Source organism: Triticum urartu, chromosome 4 (assembly GCF_003073215.2).
Source record: "Triticum urartu cultivar G1812 chromosome 4, Tu2.1, whole genome shotgun sequence".
Lineage (NCBI taxonomy): Eukaryota > Viridiplantae > Streptophyta > Magnoliopsida > Poales > Poaceae > Triticum > Triticum urartu.
The window spans coordinates 554,428,883-554,441,684 of record NC_053025.1 but is presented as its reverse complement, the minus strand read 5'-3'; positions in this window follow the sequence as shown (position 1 = coordinate 554,441,684).

The window sequence follows — 12,802 nt, the reverse complement described above, 5'->3', positions numbered from 1 at the left end:
AGCTAGTATAAAGTTGAATCACTTATTTTGGGATGGAGGGAGTAAGACCAAAGATAACAAGAACCACAATTAGACATTTTAAAAGATATCCAACTACCGCAACTGCTTTCACTGGTTGGATTAATATCTTCTCTATGTCTTAATTGTTGATTCGCGGCTTCTCGAGCTTGCACACTTCTTTTTTCTTTGGTTCTAAAGAAGTAGATGTTGTTTCACACCTAATCTCATATGTAGTCTCTATTCTAGCAAGGAGTGCTCGAGCATCTATCAAATTTCATTCTATCAATAGATTAATATATTCTTTTTTTCCAATAGCAAAACTTGCATCCATCCTACACACAAATTTGATAAACAATGAGCTGCAAAAATTGCGCTAAATCCGGTGAACATCCGAATCGAAAGAAGCATACCCCATCATTTTTGCACTTGAAAAACATCCATCCGGGATATTCCGACGTAGTAGGAACGCGGCGCACGACATTCCGCGGGCAGTCATCGCACTTATGACCGGCCGTAGTGAGCAGGCGAGCCGCTTGGCCAGCACCGAGCCCGGGCGACGGTCAGGTTCGTCTTTGCCGATGAACCGCCGACGAGATAGATCGGATAGCCTAGAGGCGGAGTCAGTGCCGGCATGCGCCGTGGCGGCGTTACTTGGTTGTGCGCTGCGGTACCCGGCCAATCCATGCTAACTGCCAAGTCGCGGTCGTCGGCGACCCGGATGCGGCAAATTCGGCGGCCGGACACGCCAAATCCTGCAGCCGAAGATTTAGCTAGTGGCCGCCTACGGTCGGGCGAGAGAGGCACAAATCCGATGGTCGTGCTTGGGGGCGGGCGGGCTGGATAGGGGGTGCGCCAGGAAAATTGGCGGTGGCGTCTATGGCAGGGGTGGGGGTAGTGGGGGCGGCGGGAGGGGAAGGAGATAAACAAGAGGCGTATGCGTCGCCGATGTGCTATCCAGGGGAGGACAAGGGCATGCGTCCTGCCCGGCCGCATGTGTCTGTTTCGACGCAAACGCAGCCCAAATTTGGGCCAAGTATGAGTCAAAAGCGGACGAAAAACGAATGTTTGTCCGTTTGCTCTCGCGTGTTGGACTGTGTTTTATGTCCGTTTATCCTCAAACGGATGCGGCCAGACTATTTGGGATCGTGCGTTGGAGTTGGCCTTAATCAATCGTGTTTCCTATTTATTTCCTGATGGAAATAACTTTTTTTAGACAAACATGATGGAAATAACTGGTCTTGCGCGCAGGTCACCTTCTATGTGCTGGGCAACGGAAAAAAGGTTTGTTTGAGTTTTGAAAACGGCTCATGATGGAGGTCTGTCCTTGTGCAGTCGGTACAGGATGTGGGCTGACAGTTTCTACCGTTCTATCCAAACGGCGCCATGTGCGCTATGGGGCCAACACGCTTTTTTATTATTCAGGCCCAATACTGACCATACGCGCCGGGCACCTCACTTAGAGCATCTCTCGCAGAGTCCTCAAACCCCAGACCCTTATAAATAACTATTTTTTTATAGTTTACGAGCAAAAAATCATATAAACTAAAACCCCTTAACCCTTAAACCCTTAAAAAAAATTAAGGGTCCAACCCTCAAACCCTCTTCCAACCCTGAAAAGTAAGAGTTGGGAAGCAAAACCTACCCCAACCCTTATTTGGGGGTTATTCTCGCGGGGGAGGGAAAAATCCTCCCAACTCCCGCGCCCACGCCCGCGTCCGCCGCTGCTAGTCGCCCCCACCGCCGCCGGCCGCCCCGTCGACCTCCCGCGCCCGCCCAGCCCCCAGCCACCGGCCTCTCCTCCACCTCCTCCCGGCCGCGGCCGCGCTCGCCCCGCCCCCGGCCGTCGCCATCCGCCCCGCCGCCCGCGCCGCCCGTCGCCCCGCCGGCTTCTACTCCCGCGCGCCCGCCCGCCACCTCCACCTCCCGCCCTCCGGCCTCTCCTCCTCCCGCGCCCCTCCACCTCCGCGCCCTCCGCCTCGACCCGCCGCCACTGCCCTCCGGCCCGTGCCCACTCCCGCGCCCTCCGCCTCCTGCCCCGCGCCCTCCGCCTCCGCCTCCCACCCCCCGGCCGCTGCCCTCCACCCGCGCCTGCCCCGCCCTTCGCCCTCCGCCCGTCATGCACGAGGTGCTCGACGGTATGCCCGCAACAACAACGTCGTTCATGGGGAATATTTCGTTATAAGGGTTTGGTTTGAGAGTTCTAATCTTTGGCCCTGTTTTTCAACCTGTAAAATGCACAAAAAGACCATTTTTGGACCCTTAAAACGCTAGTGAGGGTTTGAGGGTTTGAGGGTTCTACTAGACATGCTCTTAGGTCGTGTTCCGCTCCTCTCCGCTCCCTCGGCTGCGCTCGCGAAGCGATTTTCAAGGAGCGGCTAAAACCGTACTTCACAGCTCCAGGAAGTCAGCAATATTGAAACGGAGTGGAGGGAATACGACCAGGGCCTTAGTACGGCTAGGTGCTTCGATCCTGATACGAACGAATGCGTGGAGATAACGTGAGCATGCGAGGATGGGCGCTCCTATGGATTTTAAAGCCCCAGTAAGAGTAACTCTAGCAGACCCCGCGTCTCACGCCGGCCCGCAAAATAACCGCCAAAGTGCGGGTCGGGACGGGAAAACCATCCCGATCAGACCCCACATCCTGCCCCGGCCCGCAAATATTTTTGCGGGGCGCGGCAAAACATATCCCCCAACCTCTAGATTCACGGGCTAGGAGGACGACCCGAGTTCAGCCCCTATCCGCAGTGAGATTTGGCAGGAGGGACATTTCCGTGCGCCCGTTCCCGCTCCCCCACCCTCCGCCACCATTGCCCCGCTACCGCATGCTCCGGTGCATCTTCCCCAGCCGTCCTTCGCCGCCATGGATGACTCCAGGCTGTCCCCCGTCACCATCGAGGTCACGCACGCTCCCTCCCCTCGGGCGGATCTCGTCGCCGGCCATGTTGGCCCCGCTGTCGCCCAAGTTAACATCGCGCCTGCCCACAAGCGGCAGGGCAACGTGGTCGTGCAGGGCGGGAATCCGGTGGCCACCGCCGCGAAGGTCCGCGCTTCGGGCGCTAACGCCGCTGCGCTATCCCGGCCAGCGGCGGAGAAGGTCAGCAAGGTCTCCGGCGTAAAGCGGAAGAAGATTCCAGCTACAAAGAAGCCAGCTCCTTCATCCACTCCCTCCGCCCCAGAAAGAGGCTCCTTGGCGATGCCGCACAACGATGCTGCTCCCACCGCAAGAGAGGTGTTTGATGAAATGGACGGAAGGTATGCGATGCCGTTCAATTGCATTTTTTGTTTGCTTTACGCCATTTTGCGATAGCTCGTGACTTGTTGTCGTTCACTATAGCGGTGGTTCGAACAATGCAACCGCCGAGTTCGTGAACTTGTTGGACACCAACGCCGTTGACATTGATCAAGCCCCGTTCGCCGCATTCGACTACAATGAAACGGAGGGTGGCGTGGACGATCATGGTTGTGATGAAGAATTGGAGGAGATCAAAGCGGAAGCGTATGAGCAATCGCAAACAAAAACCGGGAAAAGCCAAAGATCGAAGAACTACACGATCTTGGAAGATCAAGTTTTGATCAATGCGTGGAGTGCGGTGTCTCTTGATGCATGCACGGGTACTTCTCAAACCGCCAAGAGGTATTGGCAAAGGATCAAAGATCAATACTTCTGCATGATGGCAAAGTACCCCAATAGGACTCCACGCACATTTTGGTCGCTTCAAGGGCGTTGGGAGGTGATCAAGCCTATGTGCAGCCGTTGGGCAGCTTGCTTGGAGCAAGTACGCAATGCACCTCCAAGTGGAACCGTGGAATCCGACTATGTGAGTTTGTTTTGCCTTTGTTCAAGTTGTGCATTATCATATTTGCATCATGGGAAATGATTGCATCATTTCACTTTGTTCACATTGTGTAGGACAAGATTGCCCAACATAGATACAAAGACATGGAAGCTTCGGAAGGCAAATTCTTCAAACTAGAGCATTGTTAGGAGTTTCTCCAAAAGTGCGAGAAGTGGAAGTTCATCGACAAAGAATCCCCACCAAAGAGAGGCTCACTTACAAACATGGATGAAGATGAGGATGATGATGGCCCAAGAAATTTGCACAAGCCCGATGGCAACAAGAAGACTAAGGAGAAAATGAAGAGAGAGCAAGAAGCATCGAGCTTGAGGGAGAAGATTGATGCCATGGTGCAATCAAATGAGTTGATGTTGTTGAAGTAGTTGGAGATCAAGAAAGAGTTGGCCAAGAGAAGGCAAAGGAGAAGCAAGAAAAGTGGCAATTGCTCAAGGAAGAGGGGCTGCGCAAAGCTTCCATTGAGGAAAGAAGAGCACGCGCTGCTGAAAACAAAGCCATGTCCAAGTTGCTCGTCGAAGAGAACAAGATCATGTCAATGAACTGTAATGACATGGACGATCTCACCAAAACATGGCATGATATGGCAAGGAGAGAAATCTTGAAGAGGAGAATGGTTGCGTCGGCCGGTGCGTGCTATAGTTCTGGAGATGATTTCTCTGCTCCATATGGTGGCAATGTCGATGATTTCGGTGCGAGTGAGGGAGTCCTAGATTAGGGGGTCCCCGGGCGTCCGGGTTATGTAACATGGGCCGGATTGATGGGCCGTGAAGATACAAGATAGGAGGCCTCCCCCGTGTCCGGATGGGACTCTCCTTTCCGTGGGTGGCAAGTTTGGCGTTCGGATAAGAAGTTTCATTTCTCTGTACAACCCTAGGCCCCTCCGGTGTCTATATAAATCGGAGGGTTTAGTCCATAGAGGCTAAGACAAATCATATAGGCTAGACATCTAGGGTTTAGCCATTATGATCTCGAGGTAGATCAATTTTTGTAACCCCTATACTCATCAAAGTCAATCAAGCAGGAAGTAGGGTATTACCTCCATTAAGAGGGCCCGAACCTAGGTAAACATTGTCCCATGTCTCCTATTACCTTTGATCCTCAATCGCGCAGTTCGGGACCCCCTACCCGAGATCGGCCGATTTTGACACCGACATTGGTGCTTTCATTGAGAGTTCCATTGTGTCGTCAACAGAAGGCTCGATGGCTCGTTCGATCATATACAACGATGCCGTTTCCGGGGAAGCTTTCCCTCCCGGCTAAATTTTTGTATTCGGTGGCTTCGTTCTGCGTGCCAACTCGATTGGCCACCTTGCACAGATCGACAGCTACGCCCCTGGTCATCAGACCAGCTTCGGGAACCTAAACTATGTCGCCGATATCCGAGGAGACTTGATCTTTGAAGGGTTAGCGGCCCCGACCACCGCTCTGGCATTAGATCTGGAGCAAACCATCAAGTCTGAAGATGGGAGTTTGGAGCCCATCGGACTCTCCGCTCCAAACTGCATTATTGAGGATCCGGAGGCGATCGTGTTCACGGCGAACTTAGAATCAGTCCAGGTCCCCCCTATCACTGAAGGGCCGGACTCGCCCCCGGACTCCAGATCTGAACTCTCGAAGTCCGCGCCAAGCCAGCATGCCAGGGGGCCTTCGCCCCGGCCAGCCCCGTGGACTCTCGTTTCCCCGTCCAGACCTCGCTCTTAAACAAGGCTCTGGACTTAATGTGATCCCTCGCCATTATAGAGGAATCACTTCTGAACTACACCCAGCCCGGACTAGGGGCTGAGAGTGGAGAATTTTACGCCCCACCCACCACCCACTTCATAGCCACTGTCGAAGATTTAACCAACATGCTGGACTGCGCCTCCGAAGACATCGACATCATGGATGACGATGCCGGAGACAAATAAGGCCAAGACCCGCCGGTCACCGGACATTGGACGGCCACCTCCACATATGACGTGTATATGCTGGACACACCCAAAGAGGATGACGACGACGGCAGGAAGGATCCGGTTGAGGATAAGCCTGCTGAAGCAGCTCCAAAGCGTCGACGTCAGTGGCGCCGCTCAAAATCACATCGCGAAAAAGACAGCAATACTGCCACCAGAGACAATAACACTTCGGAGAACGCCAAAGACCCCGAAGCCCCTATCGAGCCAACATCCGAACAGGATGATTGGGAGGATGGGCAAGTTAACCCTGACGATCCAGTTGGGAACAAGGACTCGGAGGATAGTAACTATCTACCAATCTTCGAGGATGATGTGAGTCTCAGCGACGAAGACTTCATCGTGTGAGAGGAACCACTCGAGCAGGAGCGCTTTAAGCGCCAGCTAATCGCCACTGCGAGAAGCCTAAAAACGAAGCAGCAACAACTCCAAGCCGAACAGGATACACTCAACGACAGATGGACCCAAGTCTTGGCTGCCGAAGAGTACGACCTTCAATGCCCAGCAAAGAGTTATCTGAAGCATCGATTACTTCCACAATTTGACGACGAGGCCGTCGAGCCCATACCATCAAGACACGACCATGCTGATGAACAAGACTGGCCATCATGTGGATGAGATAAAGCGGCCATCTACGCCGAACACCAACCCGCGCAACCTCACCATAGAGGCAGAGAGACAGCAGCTCCAGGATACACCTACGATCTACAGCAGGACCTGGACAATAGAGCAGGGCAAGTCAGATCGATCTATGGATCAAGGGGGCATGCCCCAATGCGGGAAGACGTCCATCAGGTCTGGCGCGACAGGCACAACCTCACCCGGGCCAAAAACTGCTTACAGACTTCATCCGAACTGCGTCATGACGTCGCCCGATACAGAGGCGCCGCACACCCGTTATGCTTCACTGATGAGGTAATAGAGCACCAATTCCCAGAAGGGTTTAAACCCGTGAACATTGAATCATACGATGGTACTACGGATCCCGTAGTATGGGTCGAAGATTTTCTTCTCCCCATTCACATGGCTCGCGGTGACGATCTTCATTCCATCAAATACCTCCCCCTAAGACTCAAGGGACCAGTATGACACTGGTTAAATAGCCTCCCAGAAAACTCTATTGGTAGCTGGGAAGATTTGGAAGATGCCTTTAGAGACAACTTCCAAGGTACCTATGTCCGGCCTCCAGATGCCGATGACCTCAGTCATATAGTCTAGCAACCCGGAGAGTCAGCCAAGAAACTCTGGACCAGGTTCTTAATTCAAAAGAACCAAATCGTCAATTGTCCATACGCTGAAGCCTTCGCGGCCTTTAAACACAGTGTCCGTGACGAGTGGCTCGCCCGACACCTTGGCCAAGAAAAGCCAAAGTCTATGGCAGCCCTCACCGCACTCATGACCCAATTTTGCACGGGAGAAGATAGCTAGCTAGCTCGTAGAAGCAATGGCACTAGCAACCCTGGCAACTCCGAAGTCTGAGACGACAACGGCAAGCCACGGCGCAACAAACACAAGCGTCGAAGCAACAATGAAGATACTGAAGATACGGCAGTCAACGTCGGATTCAGTGGCTCTAAACCCGGTCAGCGGAAGAAGCCATTCAAAGGAAACAAAGATGGTCCATCCAGTTTGGACAGAATACTTGACCGGCCTTGCCAGATTCATGGCACCCCTGACAAGCTTGCCAACCATACCAACAGAAATTATTGGGTCTTTAAACAGGCTGATAAAATAAACAACGAACATAAGGGGAAAGGGCCGCCCAGCGAGGATGACGACGAAGAGCCTCGCCCAACGAACACAGGAGGGCAAAAGAAATTCCCCCCGAGGTAAAAACGGTGAATATGATATATGCTACACACATCCCCAAGAGGGAGCGCAAGCGCGCACTAAGGGACGTCTATGCCATAGAGCCAGTCGCCCCAAAATTCAACCCATGGTCAGCCTGTCCGATCACTTTCGATCGTAGAGACCGCCCGACCAGTATCCGTCATGGAGGTTCGGCAGCATTGGTCTTCGACCCAATTATCGATGGATTCCATCTCGCGTGAGTCCTTATGGACGGCGGTAGCAGCCTTAACCTGCTTTATCAGGACACTGTCCGCAAAATGGGCATCGATCCGTCAAGAATCAAGCCCACCAAAACTACCTTCAAAGGAGTGATACCAGCGTAGAGGCCTGTTGCACAGGATCCATAACGCTGGAAGTCATCTTCGGCTCACCAGATAACTTCCGAAGTGAAGACTTGATCTTTGATATTGTCCCCTTCTGCAGTGGCTATCATGCACTGCTCGGATGGACCGCTTTCGCCCGCTTCAATGCAGTCCCGCACTATGCTTATCTAAAGCTCAAGATGCCTGGACCACATGGTGTTATAACAGTCAATGGAAACATGGAGCGCTCCCTCCGTACTAAGGAGCATACTGCGGCCCTCATAGCCAAAGTACAGGGTGGCCTCATTAAGCCGAATACTACATCGGCAGTCAAGCCCCCGGACACTGTCAAACGAGTCCGGTCTACCCTGCAGAATGGCAGTCCGACTCGTCCAGAGCCAGATTAGCAATTCAGCCTCCATCACAGCCCCAACCTGATAGTGGCATATGTACCGCGCGTACATAACTATGCACTAAAGATACCATGGGCAAGGACGGAGGCCTACTAAAAATAAAGTCCACAATACGACTCGACCCTATTCGGACCATCATATCTTTCATTTTCCCTTCTTATTTTTATTTTTTCGGGTTCTTTACAACCCACATCACCTTAAAATGGTACCAAGGGCCCTTTTCCAGGCCCCTCATGCATACTCGATCGATGATCCTCTCAAAGGATCATACTCCAAGGTGAAAAGCTGCGCAGACGTGCGGCAGAGTGTCCAATGGATCTTCAAGATCATCTTTTCCTTTTTAGGACCTGTATACAGCTTTCCCTTGTGCTTGGCATGTAAAATAACCTCGATGCCTATCACATCCTTTGTAAAAATACGTTTTGACGTATCAATCAAACTATAGTGGAAACAGTTTTGCCCAACTCGGTTCGGTATTGGCTTATTTCCTAATCTATATTCCCTCTTTACGTTAGATTGTTGTATATACCTTGGCACGATTCAAATCGCCAGGGGCTCTATCCGGCCATGTATGTTTTTCAAACAAAAGAAGTCCGAACACTTTTATGGTATACTTCGGCGTCCCAAATATGGCATTATATGCATCAGCCCCGAATCATGTCTTTCGTCAATAGTTGGGTTGCCCGGCTCCTGTGATTACCACCTTACGTTCCGCTTGTTCGGCTAAGGTAGTAAAGGGAGAACTACTGTGATTGTGTTTCTGGTTCATCCGGTCAAGCACCTCAGTAGAGAAAGCCAAAAACTGACTGTCATAATGCGGCGAGAGCTGGTCAGCAATCCGGCGACTTACTAAATCTCTAGTGATTTCTTCCATATTACACGAAGGACTGGCTCTTCCCAGTCATGCTCTTAAGGCATGCAAGTTTTGATAGCCGCATACGCACCAGGGGCTATCTTACAGTCCCATTGTCAAACTCCTATGGCTAAGTGAGAGTGATAAAGCTGCATAGTCCGATTGCCTGGTTCGCCACACTGACACCTCCTTCACGGACCAAGACGTTGGGTCAAGTGTGGTTATGTGCCATCCCGAACACCCCCATAGTATCTACGTGTGGGCTGAAGCCGACGACTGGCAAACTCTCAGGGATAAAAACGGTCGCACAGGAGGAAAACACCTTAAGATAAAAGGCACAAATACATTACAAAAGCCTTGGTTTATAATACAACGTCTGGGAAGTTCGAATACATTCACTAGAACATGATGTCCTTTGAGCACTGGCCCTCTATCAAGCGGGCACTCTCTAGGACGTCTTCAAAATAACGGTTCGGCTTGTAGTTGTCCTTGCCTTCGGGCGGGCGCTCAACTGCTACGACGGCGGCCTTAATTTTTGCCGAGTTCATCTTGACACGGGCGAAGGCTAGCCGCACACCTTCTATACATGATGACCGCTTGACTGCGTCAATTCAGGGCAACGCGTCAACGAGTCGCTACACCAGGCCAAAATAGCTGCTTGGGACGGGTTCGGCTGGCCGCAGCCGGACTATGACGTCCCTCATGGCCAATCCGGACATCCTATGTAGCTCGGCCCACTACGCCATCTGGTCATTCAATAGTGTTGGGCGCTCCAGCGCCACGAACTGTGACCAGAATAGCTTCTTTGTCGTGTGCCCCTCCTGGGCCCGGAAGAACTGCGTGGCGTCGGCGGCACACTTCGAAAGATCCGCAAAGGCGTCTGGAGCACTCCACAGTTGAGTGAGCAAGATATACTTCTGCTTGCCGAATTTACTCTGTAAGAGAAAGGGCTTATCGGCCGCTATCTGTCCGGCTTGCTTGATCTCCCTGCGCTGCTTGGGATTTGACCCGCGCCTCCTTGGCCTCTTGAAGGGCCTTGGTGCGGTCGTTCGCCTCGGCTTTACTCTCCTCCTCTAGGAACTCACACTTGCCGGCGGCGTCCTTGAGCGCTTGCTCCACTTCGGTCACCCGCTCCTCATATTGACGACGGACACCCTGTTCGGACTTCAAGTCCTCGGCCACTTTATCAGTGGCCGCTTTGTTCACCCTTTCCTGGTCCTTGGCCTGGGCAAGTTCACCCCTAAGGGTCTCGACCGCAGCAGCACTACCTGCAATCATACACATAACAGCGCATGAGCTTCGACTCAGAATCTACATATTAATACAGGCATGAATGAGATATTCTAAAACATACCTTGCGCTTCATCAAACCTCTTGTTGATGAGGACGACATCCTCATCAGCCAGCCCCAGCTTACGCTTAAGCTTGGATACTTCGGCGGCCCGGGCGGTTGCCGCTAATAGTGAGTCCTGCTTCTCAAAATAGAAAAGTACATTATCTCCTGCGAATATATTCGATCCTCTGTTCGGCCCTTTTACAAAAAGCCGAATAGAGTCTCAGTGGCTACTGTCTATATACATGCATATTTTTCATATGAAAAGCGGCCAAGAATATTACATCGCATACCTCGAATACTGTTAGCAGGCTAGCGAAGGCTTCGTTCAGCCCGCTCTTGGCAGACTAAACCTTTTCAACCACCACACCCATTAGGGTGCGGTACTCCTCCATGATGGAAGCACGTTGTTGTGCCTCCATCAGTATGTTCAACGCCTCCTGATTAGTGGAGGTTGCCGTTGGAGTTGGTGCTTCCCCCTCCGAAGGGGGTCGCTTATTCGGTTCCGGAGCCTCTTGGGTTTCCGGAACGGTGTTCGACTGGGGACCGGACTGGTCAAGGCCCCCGTCGTCAGTCTCCATGGGGATTGCCCCCCCCCCCCCCCGGTGTTTTCGACGGCCAAGGCGTTACCCTCCGGTGTCGTTTCGGCGGCCTCCCATACGGCTCCGTGACCCAAAGAGGCCCTTCGGGACAATACCTCGGTGTCGTCCATGGTGATAGGCGGGGAGGCTCGCGGAGGGGACTCGCTCTCCATCATCCCCGGATCCAAAGAATTCCCCTCCGATGATTGTTGGGGGAGATCGTGGGCCGGAGTGCACCAAACGATGTGTTAGATTACAATCATAAAGATTGGGCATACAAAAGGCACCCTCATATACTTACGATGCGGCGAGGGGCTACGGCCTGGGGCGCCACTCGGGGATGGCTTCAGCATCCGAATCCAAGCCATCCGGGAGGGATATTTTCCCCCTCTTGGGGCCTCCGCCTCTGGATCTACAGAGGCCGCCCTTTTCTTCCTCCTCCCCTTAGGAGAGAATTGCTTTCTGGCTCCTCCTCATCTTCATCTTCCTCGTCGGAGGAGGGAGTTTCGGTCTCTCCGGACACTGTGTCCGAAGTACCTTTACGGCGGAGGCCACCTTTGGCCTCCTTGCTCTTCTTCTTGGCCTTTTTCTTAGGCGCCTGATAGGGCACCGGGACCAGCATCCTCATTAACAGAGGATCAGCTGGGTTTTCAGGGAGTGGAGTCGGACACATGATCCGCTCCGCCTTCTTTGTCCAACCTTGTTATAGGACGGAATTCTCAGTACACCCCTTTTAATTGATGAACTAGGTTATGTTCAGAAATATAGCACTTACCGAGGAAGCCGGATGATTGTAGTCGAGGCTGATGTACTCGGACATCCGTGGCCACGACTTTTGAGTCTTGAAGAGCAGCTTCCAGATTGCTTCGTGCGTCATGCCGAAGAATCACTGCAGGGTCCGCGGCCATTCCGGATTGAACTCCGACATGCAGAGAGGCCGGCATTGGCAGGGAAGGGTTCGACGGATGAGCATCACCTGGATCACGTTAGTGAGGCTGGTGTCCTTCTCTATGATACTTTTGATGCGCTTTTGCATCTTCAACACCTTGTCGGATGATCCCCAGTCCAGACCCTTGTTGGTCCACGACGCAAGCTGCAGCGGGGGTTCGGATCTGAAAGCAGGAGCGGCCACACACTTGGTTCCGCGAGGTTCGGTGTTGTAGAACCACTCCTGCTGCCATGTCTTGACGTCTCCACGAAGGCCCCTATGGGCCAGGTAATGTTGGGAGTTTGCTCACCATAGCACCGCCGTAATCCGCGTGCTCTCCATCAACCACCTTCGGCTTCACGTTGAAAGCCTTGAGCCACAGGCTGAAGTGTGGGGGATGCGGAGGAATGCCTCACACATGACGATGAATGCCGAGATGTGGAGGAAGGAGTTTGGGGCTAGATCGTTAAAATCTAGCCCGTAATAGAACATGAGACCTCGAACAAAGGGGTGGAGGGGAAACCCTAGTCCGCGGAGGAAGTGAGGGATGAACACAACCCTCTCACCGGGCTTTGGAGTGGGGATAACCTGCTCTTTGGCAGGGAGACCGTGTTTGATTTCTTCTGTCAAGTACCTCGCCTCCCGGAGCTCCTTGATGTCCTTCTCCGTCGCGGAGGAGGCCACCCACTTGCCTTGAGAGTCAGATCTGAACATGGCTAGCATGTTTCGTGGTGA